We start from the raw sequence: 10,297 nt of genomic DNA on the forward strand, positions 1-10,297 counted from the left end.
AAATATACACTTAATTTCAAAGACAATATTTTTAAAATGTAAAATATTTCAATAATTTAAAAATATGGTTTAAATATTTTAGATATATTGGGTTAAATAAAATATATTAGTAAAATATTTCACTTGTTTTTTGACCTCTTAAATGTGGCTACTAGAAAATGTTATAGTGCTGTTAGGAAGTGCTGTTCTGGAATACAGAATGTGACTGCCGTGAGTGGAGTGTGACTATGAGATAGTTGCCTGACTGGAGACAATGAAGCCTCAGGCCAAGGTAAGGAGAGGGCTGACAAGGAAGAGCCGAATGTTTGGGGGAGGTATATGTCTGCCAAAAAATGAACATAATTTCAGGTGACTCAATAGAAGTGGAGGGATCAGTTTCTCTTGTTCTGCCCTGCTCTTATCTAGATAACTCTTACTTTTCCTTTAGGTCAGGGTTCTTCTAAGCCAGAAAACCTTCACTGACTGAAGTGCACTCCTTTCTATGTTTGCATAGATCTCTTTCTTAACTTTACCCCATTATAGTAAAATTATGTTTTCACATTTGCCTTTATACCCAAACCTCCACCAAAATATTGTGAGCTCTCTGAGGGTAAGGACTTTGTCTTATTATTGTTATACCTGGAGACAGATTAAAACAATATGATGTTTGTGGGGACCAGGGAAAAGGGGAATGGGAGAGGCTCCTCTGGTTAGTCTAAAAGAAAAGTATCAGGCACCTACTTGAATCCTCATTTGATTTCTTTCTGACCATGAGAGGGGATGCTGAGATGCCCAAAGATGTGCAAATGGCGGGATCCGGCGCCCCATAGTAGGCAGGGGAGTGAAGATTTCTCACCTCGAGTCTTCCTAGACCTTCAGGTCACACGGGAGTTGTTCTGTTTATGGACGGCGCTGGCCTTAGTACTCACTCTCCCTCTATTTTCCTTGCTTCCTTATAACTAGGTTTCCCTACTCACTTCCTCAAAAAGACTGATGTAGGTCCACATGTACCCTCCCAGCTGGCCTGGGTCCTCTCACTTCTTTGTCAGGCCTGAAAAATTCCCTGGTGGGGGGATGGTTAGAAAAGGAAGAGGAACCCTCTTTGTAAGTGTGCAAGTCAGAAGGGGAGGGAGAAAAGTGACAATTTATGTACCTGGGACAAATATATCTTGGACCCAGGTTTTGCCACCTGTCTGCATCCCCCCATGCCCTTTCCCCTCCAGTGATCAAATAGCTCTCTGGATGCCCCTTAATTCTTCCACCCCATCCATTCTGATCTACCCAGCACTTGCCTAGGCAACACCAGTCCAGGAGAACAAATGGAGTTATGCACAACATTGGTGATTTCCTTGTATTGTGGCTCCAGTGGTTATGGCTGGGGACACACACATCCTTCCAGTTATTTCTGAGCATACTCTGGAAACGTCTTATGAGCCCTCTTCTTTATTGTGTGCACCCGCTAGGATGCTCCCTCCTACTCAGCCCTGTTTAGTGGGATTTTTCAGCCCACTGTAATGCCTACTGCTGCCTGTAAAGCCACCTAAGTGCATCACTTGCTGGTGTTCACCATGATAACAACAATGTATGGGGACAGAATATGTTTCTAGAGCTGCTGGTGCCACTACTGATAAGTTACTGGGTTCCCTGAAATAAAACACCACAGTGCAGGTGAGTACCAAAGTGGGGAGAATTTTTAGTTCCTTTCAGAGGTGCTAAATCAATATTGTTGATTTCCCAGTACCTTAGAATATTTAATGAAAACAGGTCAGGTGCAGTGGCTCACGCCTGTAATCCCAGCACTTTGGGAGGCCAAGGCAGGTAGATCACTTGAGGTCAGGAGTTCAAGAACAGCCTGGCCAACATGGTGAAACCCCATCTCTACTAAAAATACAAAAATTAGCAGGGCGTGGTGGCAGGCACCTGTAATCCCAGCTACTCCGGAGGCTGAGGCACGAGAATCGCTTGAACTCAGGAGGCGGAGGTTGTAGTGAGTCGAGGTCACGCCACTGCACTCCAGCCTGGGCGCATGGTGGCTCATGCCTGTAATCCCAGCACTTTGGGAGGCTGAGGCAGTCAGATCACTTGAGGTCAGGAGTTCAAGAACAGCCTGACCAACATGGTGAAACCCCATCTCTACTAAAAATACAAAAAGTTAGCCAGGTGTGGTGGCAGGCGCCTGTAATCCCAGCTACTCAGGAGGCTGAGGCATAAGAATCCTTGAACCCAGGAGGCGGAGGTTGCAGTGAGCTGAGATTGCACCATTGCACTCCAGCCTGGGCAACAATAGCGACACTCCGTCTCAAAACAAACAAACAAAAAAAACTTAATGAAAACAGTCCCTCCTAAGATTTTCAAATAAATGAAATACCACATTAATCATATTGTTTTATTTTTATCATTACATTAAAAATCAAATAGTATCACTAGGTTTATAATGAAAACCAGCAGACCCCGTCCCAGCCCTCCACACTCTCAGTTTCTACTCCCTAGATATAATCTCTGTTCACCCAGCTACCTCTTCTGGTATTTATCTCCGTATTTCTAAATAGCATGCTTATACTACTAGTTCTTAATTTTTCAGTTTGGGCCATTATTTTACTTTTTCTATAGGAAATAAGATATGTGTTTATACTCTGAAGACTGCTAATACACACATGTATTTCTCCATCTTCCATCCTTCAGTTTATCTACATGACCCTATATAGGTAGAGTACTATTCATTATACTATTATAAAGGTATGTAATTGATCCAGTTAGCATAATATGATTATATTTCCTTTATTTTGATTGAAGTTAACTATTGCCTCTTTCTCCATGCAGCTTTCTTAAGTACCTAGCATTCAAGTGTCTATAATCTATTCCAAACTGTCCTTTCAAAACATTGAAACACATCAAGTAGTCTATCAATCAGTTTATTTTTTAAATTGGAGACAACTCTCTAGGAGCCCATCATCCTCCTTCACTCTGGACTAGTTTTTCTCTAATTCTACTGCACAGCTTTTGTCCTGAAATAATTTTATCCTTTCTACCCTGTTTTCCACTTCTTTTTGTTTTTCTGAAAGATTTCCACCTTCCAGCTTTTCTTTTGAATTTTAAAATTTCTGTTATGTTTTAAATTTACCAGAGTACTTTCTTGTCAACCTCTCTTTTAATTAAAAACATTTTTTATTTTTGTAATTTAAAGGTTTATTGTAAATTGAGAAGTACAAATTGGATATATTTATGGGGTACAAAGTGATGTTATATGTATACAATGTGGAAAGATTAAATCAAGCTAATTAACATATCCATCACTACAAATACTTCTTTGTGGTGAGAATACTTGACATTTACCTTCAGCAATTTTGAAATATACAATACACTATTATTAACCATGCTATACTCTTTATCTCAAAAAATGTATTCCCTTTATCTAACTGAAACTTTGTACTCTAACCAACATCTCCTTGTTTCCCCTACCACCCCTTCCCCCTACTCTCTGATAACCATCATTCTACTCTGATTCTATGAGTTTGTTTTAGATTCTACATTAGGAATCATGTGACTTTGTCTCTCTGTGCCTGGCTTATTCCATTTAGCATAACGTCCTCCAGGGAAGCACTTTCTTGTCCACCCCCTTCCCCTTTTTAAATAGCAGTCTGTTCCATTTGGTGGATGCAGTATCTTATTACTCTAAGAATATTTCTAATGTTTTCTTTTGTTTCTTGAATTGTCTGTGTTGAATTTTTAAGGCTTGTTTCTGTTTTGTGTTGGAAGCTTTTCTTAAACGTCTAGAGATCCTTGGCCATCCATTCATATGTAAGAGTGGGGCACTAGAAAGCCGATAGAAAGTTCTGTGCACACTGGCCAGTGAGGTGGCTCACACCTGTAACCCCAGCACTTTGGAAGGCCAAGGCAGGCAGATCACTTGAGGTCAGGAGTTCAAGACCAGCCTTGCCAATATGGTGAAACCCCATCTCTACTAAAAATACAAAAATTAGCCGGGCTGGTGGCGCGCGCCTGTAATCCTGGCTACTTGGGAGGCTGAGGCTTGAGAATCTCTTGAACCCGGGAGGCAGAGGTTGCAGTGAGCTCTCCAGCCTGGGCAACAGACCAAAACTCTGTCTCAAAAAAAAAAAAAGTTCTGTGTACATACTCAGGACTTGTAATTGGTAGGACATACTGCAGTATTTTTCAAACTTCTGGTTGCAAACCCATTAGTAGTTTGTGAAATCAATATAATCAGTTTTATTTCCCCCAAATGACAGAACAGAATAGAAAACACCACCTCAGAATACATCTACATAGAAAGGGAATTATTTTATGAAACTTTGGTTTCTTACACATATCATATATACATATTATGTACTGGTTTGATCCCATAAAATGGGAGGTTTTTTTTTTTATTGTGGGTGTTTTTTCAAAGAAATTTGAAAAAGTACAACTTAGGCTAATCAAAGAGATCTCCAACTGTCAGGACAGGTAGGTCTTTTCTCTTAGAGAGGTTAAGTTCCGGTCCAGTGCGGTGGCTCATGCCTGTAATCCCAGCACTTTGGGAGTCTGAGGCGGGCAGATCATGAGGTCAGGAGATTGAGACCATCCTGGCTAACATGGTGAAACCTCATCTCTTCTAAGAATACAAAAAATAAGTCAGGCATGGTGGCACGCGCCTGTAATCCCAGCTACTCGGGAGGCTGAGGCAGGAGAATCATTTGAACTCGGGAGGCGGAGATTGCCACTGCACTCCAGCCTGGGCGACAGAGCAAGACTCCGTCTCAAAAACAACAACAACAACAACAACAACAACAACAACAACAACAAAAAAAAAAAAAAAAAAAAACGGAGATAAGTTCTCCTGGAGTAAAATTCTCTATACTTTTGCCTGCCTGCTAGTCTGATAGACAGTACTCATTTATTCAGGTATTAGTTGAGGACTTACTATGTGCCAAACACTGTTCCAGGCTCTGGGTATACATCAGACAAAACTGTCTCCTGGGACTAGATTCTAGTGAGGGAGATAAACAGTGGGTTATATAGTATTTAGGTCTTGCGCTAGGTAACACAGCAATGGAAGGGAAAGCTGAACATATGCATATAGATGCTGGTAAGAGGATGGATGTGGTGGATGAATGAAGTAGAAAACAAGGTCATCATCTGAGAGTGAAAATGGGGAGGAAGTGTTGGAAGAAAAGAGAAGGTGTGAAATAATTTAGGACACAGCACAGCAAACTATAGCCTTTGGTCAAATCCTATTTTGGTGCAGTCCACAAGCTAAGGATACTTTTTTACTTTTAAACAGTTGGGAAAAAATTTAAGATGATATTACATCATGGCATGTAAAAAATAAATGCAATTCAAATTTCATTTATTTACATATTGCCTCTGGCTACTTTCATGCTACAGTGACAAAGCTGAATAATTGCAAAAGAGACTATGACCTGCTATGCCAAAAATATTTATCTGGCCCTTTACAGAAAAAGTTGGCTGACTCCTGATCTAGGAGGATGGGAAGGTATATAGAGTAGGGAAATATGATTATCAGGCAGCATTAAGGCCTGAAGGTTATGGACATGAATTTAAAGTAAGACTAAACAGCATAGTTGCTGCACAGAAGTAGGTACAAAGGCAAAGAGCTGGCTTTAAAGTTGTGATTTTGCAAACTGAGAGTGACAAAAAGGGGTAGACTAAGTTAAAAGTACATGCAAGTTGCATGATTATAATGATTGATCCTGGGATTTAAGTTGATTATGACAGGAACAGAAGGAACTTGGAGATTAGGGACAATGAAAAGGTGGTAGTGAAAGGAGTGTTGGAGTTAAGTTACTAGATGTCTGGAAGACAGACTGTGGTGGTCAGATAATGAGATAGATTATGGAGGGGTTACAGTTTTTGGTAATAACGAGAGAGATCTAAGGTATGACTGAGAGTGAATGGATGAGAATAGCAGAGAACAAGGTCAGTGGAAAACTACTCTTCAAAGAACCTATAGTCAGGGTGTTGAAAGATTAAAAATTGCCAAGAATTAAATCAGGAGTAGTGCTGCGGGAAATGAAATGAGCAGTGAACTCAACTTACTGAGAAATGAGAGGGGATGACCCAGGGGTTTGTAGATTTTGTAGATGATAGCAATGAAGAGAAGAGATATTATTTGATAGTATGGAACTCAAAGCTGAGAGTTTTAAGGGAAGATAGGAATGTGTCTAGAAGTAGTAATGAGAAGCAAGAACATCATCTACCCCATCTCCAGGACCAGTAATAGGAGGACTATGGGAGAGAAAAATCAGCTTGAGAGGGCTGTAGTGAAAGCAGTATCCTAAGGTAGCAGCCAAGTTTCAGACTGCTGGGATCCAAGCCAGGGAAAGGTTTCTGACTCTTTAGAATGCTGAGCTTTAGGCTGGGCACAGTGGCTCACGCCTGTAATCCCAGCACTCTGGGAAGCCAAGGTGGGCAGATCACTTGAGTCCAGGAGTTCAAGACCAGCCCAGGCAACATGGTGAAATCCCGTCTCTACACAAAATACAAAAATTACCCAGGTTTGGTGGTTCATGCCTGTAGTCCCAGCTACTCAAGAGACTGAGGTGGAGAATCACTTGAGCCCAGGAGGTTGAGGCAGCAGCAAGCCATGATCACACCACTGTACTCCAGCCTGGGCAACAGAGTGAGACCCTGTCTCAAAAAAACAAACAGAGTGCTGAGCTTTAAATCCCTGTATTCAGTAGGATGTCTCCCCTCAGCTCCCAGTTGTTGGTGGTGGCTTCAACTAGTTCATCTTCCCCAGGAGATAACGAATGAACAAATGAATGAATGAATGAGTTTATAAGGGGCGAGGATCTCAGGACTTTATAGTCTTTCAAGTAATCATCTTGTTTTTAGCCCTCCACCTACTACCTCTTGCTTTTCAGATAACTGATGCCTCCAATTCCTAAGCCTTTTCTGGGGTTCTGTGGTACAAACATGCTTGCTTATTGCTAGTAACACTCCACCAGCCCCTGCCCCAGACTTCTGCTTTCTCTGGTCTACTCAGTTTGTTCCTTGTTTTTCGCTTTCCGGATTCAAAGATTTTGTTGACATTGCCTGGATGCTGCCATCTTTTCTCTCATATTCTTTGTCCTTAATCATTTAACATTCCTTTACTGTCATTTTAATGGCATTTCAGGAGGAAGCCGTGTTTCTAGTCCACCGTTCTTTTTTGTTGTTTTTGAGACAGAGTCTTACTCTGTCACCCAGGCTGGAGTGCAGTAGCATGACCTCAGCTCACTGCAACCTCTGCCTCCCAGGTTCAAGCGATCCTCCCACCTCAGCCTCCCGAGTAGCTGGGACCACAGGCATGCGCCACTACAACTGGCTAATTTTTGTATTTGTAAGTAGAGATGAGGTTTCTCCATGTTGGCCAGGCTTGTCTTGAATTCCTGGCCTCAAGTGATCCACCTACCTCAGCCTTCTAAAGTGCTGGGATTACAGGCATGAGCCACCACACCGGGCCAATCCACTGTTTTTTAAAAAGTTGTCAAGAGTTTTGTTAAGGGGTCAGACATGTCTGACTGGTTGACTTTTCCCAGAATGCTGCTTAGTCCCTCAAACACACAAATTCCTGATGGGTCCACCCACTAGGCTTCTGGTATACACAGACAGATCTGAATCCCAGTGGTGGAAACAACCTAGGCTGATTCTGAGTTTCCCACTGCATTTCTTCTTCTAATTGTCACTCTTTTCCATTCCTGTCCTTTCCCTCATCCCTTACCTGCTGAACATGAATCTTACCATTTCTAAAATTCCACTCTTCCGGGGGCATCCACAGCTGGATCCTCTTCTTCACTGCCATTCCTCAGGCCTTAGAACAGGTCCCCTTCTTACACCCTTGTGCTCCAACTGGTCTTTATGAAACCTGTTCACTTCAATATACTTTTAGGCCAGGCTCACGCCTGTAATCCCAGCACCTTGAGAAGCTGAGGCCGGTGCATCACTTGAGGTCAGGAGTTCAAGACCAGCCTGGCCAACATGGTGAAACCCTATCTCTACTAAAAATACAAATATATATACATATGCCAGGCATGGTGGCGTGTGCCTGTAGTCCCAGCTACTCAGGAGGCAGAGGCACGAGAATCACTTGAATCCAGGAGGCGGAGGTCGCAGTGAGCCGAGATTGTGCCACTGCACTCCAGCTTGGGCAACAGAGCAAGACTCCATCTCCAAAATATATCTTATCTATATATAGATATAGATAGGTATATATAGATCTATATATAGATATATACTTTCAATTCTCCAATTGTTCCTGTATACCATAGAGAAACTCTTATGAGCTCAGTTTCTGCAGGACTTACAAAACAGGGTAATTGCCTCCTCATTATGGTCAGCTCCAGCACCATTCAAATTCTCTGTCCTTACCCATTTCCAGAACAAGCAGGATGAAAATCACTTATCACTATAGCACCCACCCTCAAGCACAAGGTTATCCAATGTTTTCAAGGAGTCCAGCATTTCATAACAGAACCCCCTGATTAGTTTGCTAACTGATGAAAGCAGAGTTAAATTCCTGTTATGCAGGTTTAGAGTACAGGAGATTCTATGTCCCCATATCCTCTGCCCCCCAATCTATCCCTTGGCAAACACAAGTACCTCTACTAGAATAACCATACTCCCTCTTCCCAACCCACTTCTCTTGTTTAAGGGCACTGGCAGTGTTTGTGTATGTCAACAACATCGGAGTATCTGGGGTCCCTGGAGAGTTAGATTTTCTGTATTAATTACAGACTGGGAGATTACTCTGGCTCCAGTAAAAGCAATACCAGGACTGAAGTCCCCTCTCTGATTATGGTGGCTGGGATTTTCTGGAAGAGGCATAGGTCCAGAAAAGAATGTAAAAAAGGTACTAGAAAGAAAGAATAAGGCCTATAGCCATCAGGCTGCTAGAACCTTTGGACAAGTCACTATTTAAAAGCAGGTAAAGACCCAGCTTTTTGTCCATCTGGTCAGGCACCTGGTGGCGTGAGTCTTTCAGAACATACTGGTCAGGCGGTGGCTCACGCCTGTAATCTCAGCACTTTGGGAGGCTGAGGCAGGAGGATCACTTGAGGTAAGGAGTTGGAGACCAGCCTGGCCAACATGGTGAAACCCTGTCTCTACTAAAAATACAAAAATTAGCCAGGTGTGGTGGCGGGCATATGTAGTCCCAGCTACTTGGGAGGCTGAGGCAAGAGAATCGCTTGAACCCAGGAGTCGGCAGTTGCAGTGAGCTGAGATCGCACCACTGCACTCCAGTCTGGGTGGTAAAGTGAGAACCCATCTCAAAAAAAAAAAAAAGGAACATACCACAACCCTTCAATAAAAAGGTCTCTGAGAAAACAGTTGTCACAATGTCCATGTACTTGCACTTGACACCATGTGAGAAACAGCCTCCAGTAGGTCACTGGCCAGACAGGTGAGTATGAAATAAGACAACACTGTATTATAGCTCAGGATGCATTGATAATAGAAGTTTGAAGCAGCAGCTGACAGACGAGTCTAAGCAATAACACACAGACTAGTTTGTCTCTGCTCTTGAGAACAGCAGCCTGCAACCCTTCAAACAAGCCATAATGTGTGAGTCAACAAGAAGCTACATTTGATTGACAATGCCATTTTAATAAAGATGTCCTACAGTCAAAGAATTTGGCATGAGAAATTATGCCCAGGCTGGGGTGCAGTGGTGTCATCATAGCTCACTGCAGCCTCTGAGCTCCTGGGCTCAAGGGATCCCCCTGCCTTAGCCTCTGAAGTAGCTGGGACTACAGGCATGCACCACTGTGCCCAGCTAATTTTTAATTTTTTTGTAAAGATAGGGTCTCATTATGTTTCCCAGGCTGGTCTCGAACTCCTGGCTTCAAGTGAACCTCCCACCTTGGACTCCCAAAGTGCTGGGATGTGCTCAATATTAAATGTCATGAAGATACTGTTAAAATAATAATTGTGCTCAATAGTTGTATCTTTATACTATTCTGAGCCTTAGGTTTCTTTTCTGTAAAACTGAACAATACTACCTTCTTTGCAGGGGATAGCATAGTCCCTGGTTTACAGTAAATGCTTTCCTCCAATTGAATCAAGATATACCTCTCTGCTACCTCCATCTGTTAGAAATGCTTGCCTTCTGGTACCAGAAAAAAAAAAAAAAACACCTTCCACATGACAACTCTGAAGACAATAATCGCACTACCATTGTGTTTTTCTGGATGTGCCACACATTGTATACATGTCCCTGCCTTACAAATGACATCTCCTATACACAGAGTCCTTAATATTTCTACATGCAATGTATAATCAACTAAAACATCAGTATCATCTTAATGTGAATTTCTGTTAA

This window comes from Pan paniscus, chromosome 9 (assembly GCF_029289425.2).
Source record: "Pan paniscus chromosome 9, NHGRI_mPanPan1-v2.0_pri, whole genome shotgun sequence".
NCBI classification, from domain to species: Eukaryota; Metazoa; Chordata; class Mammalia; order Primates; family Hominidae; genus Pan; species Pan paniscus.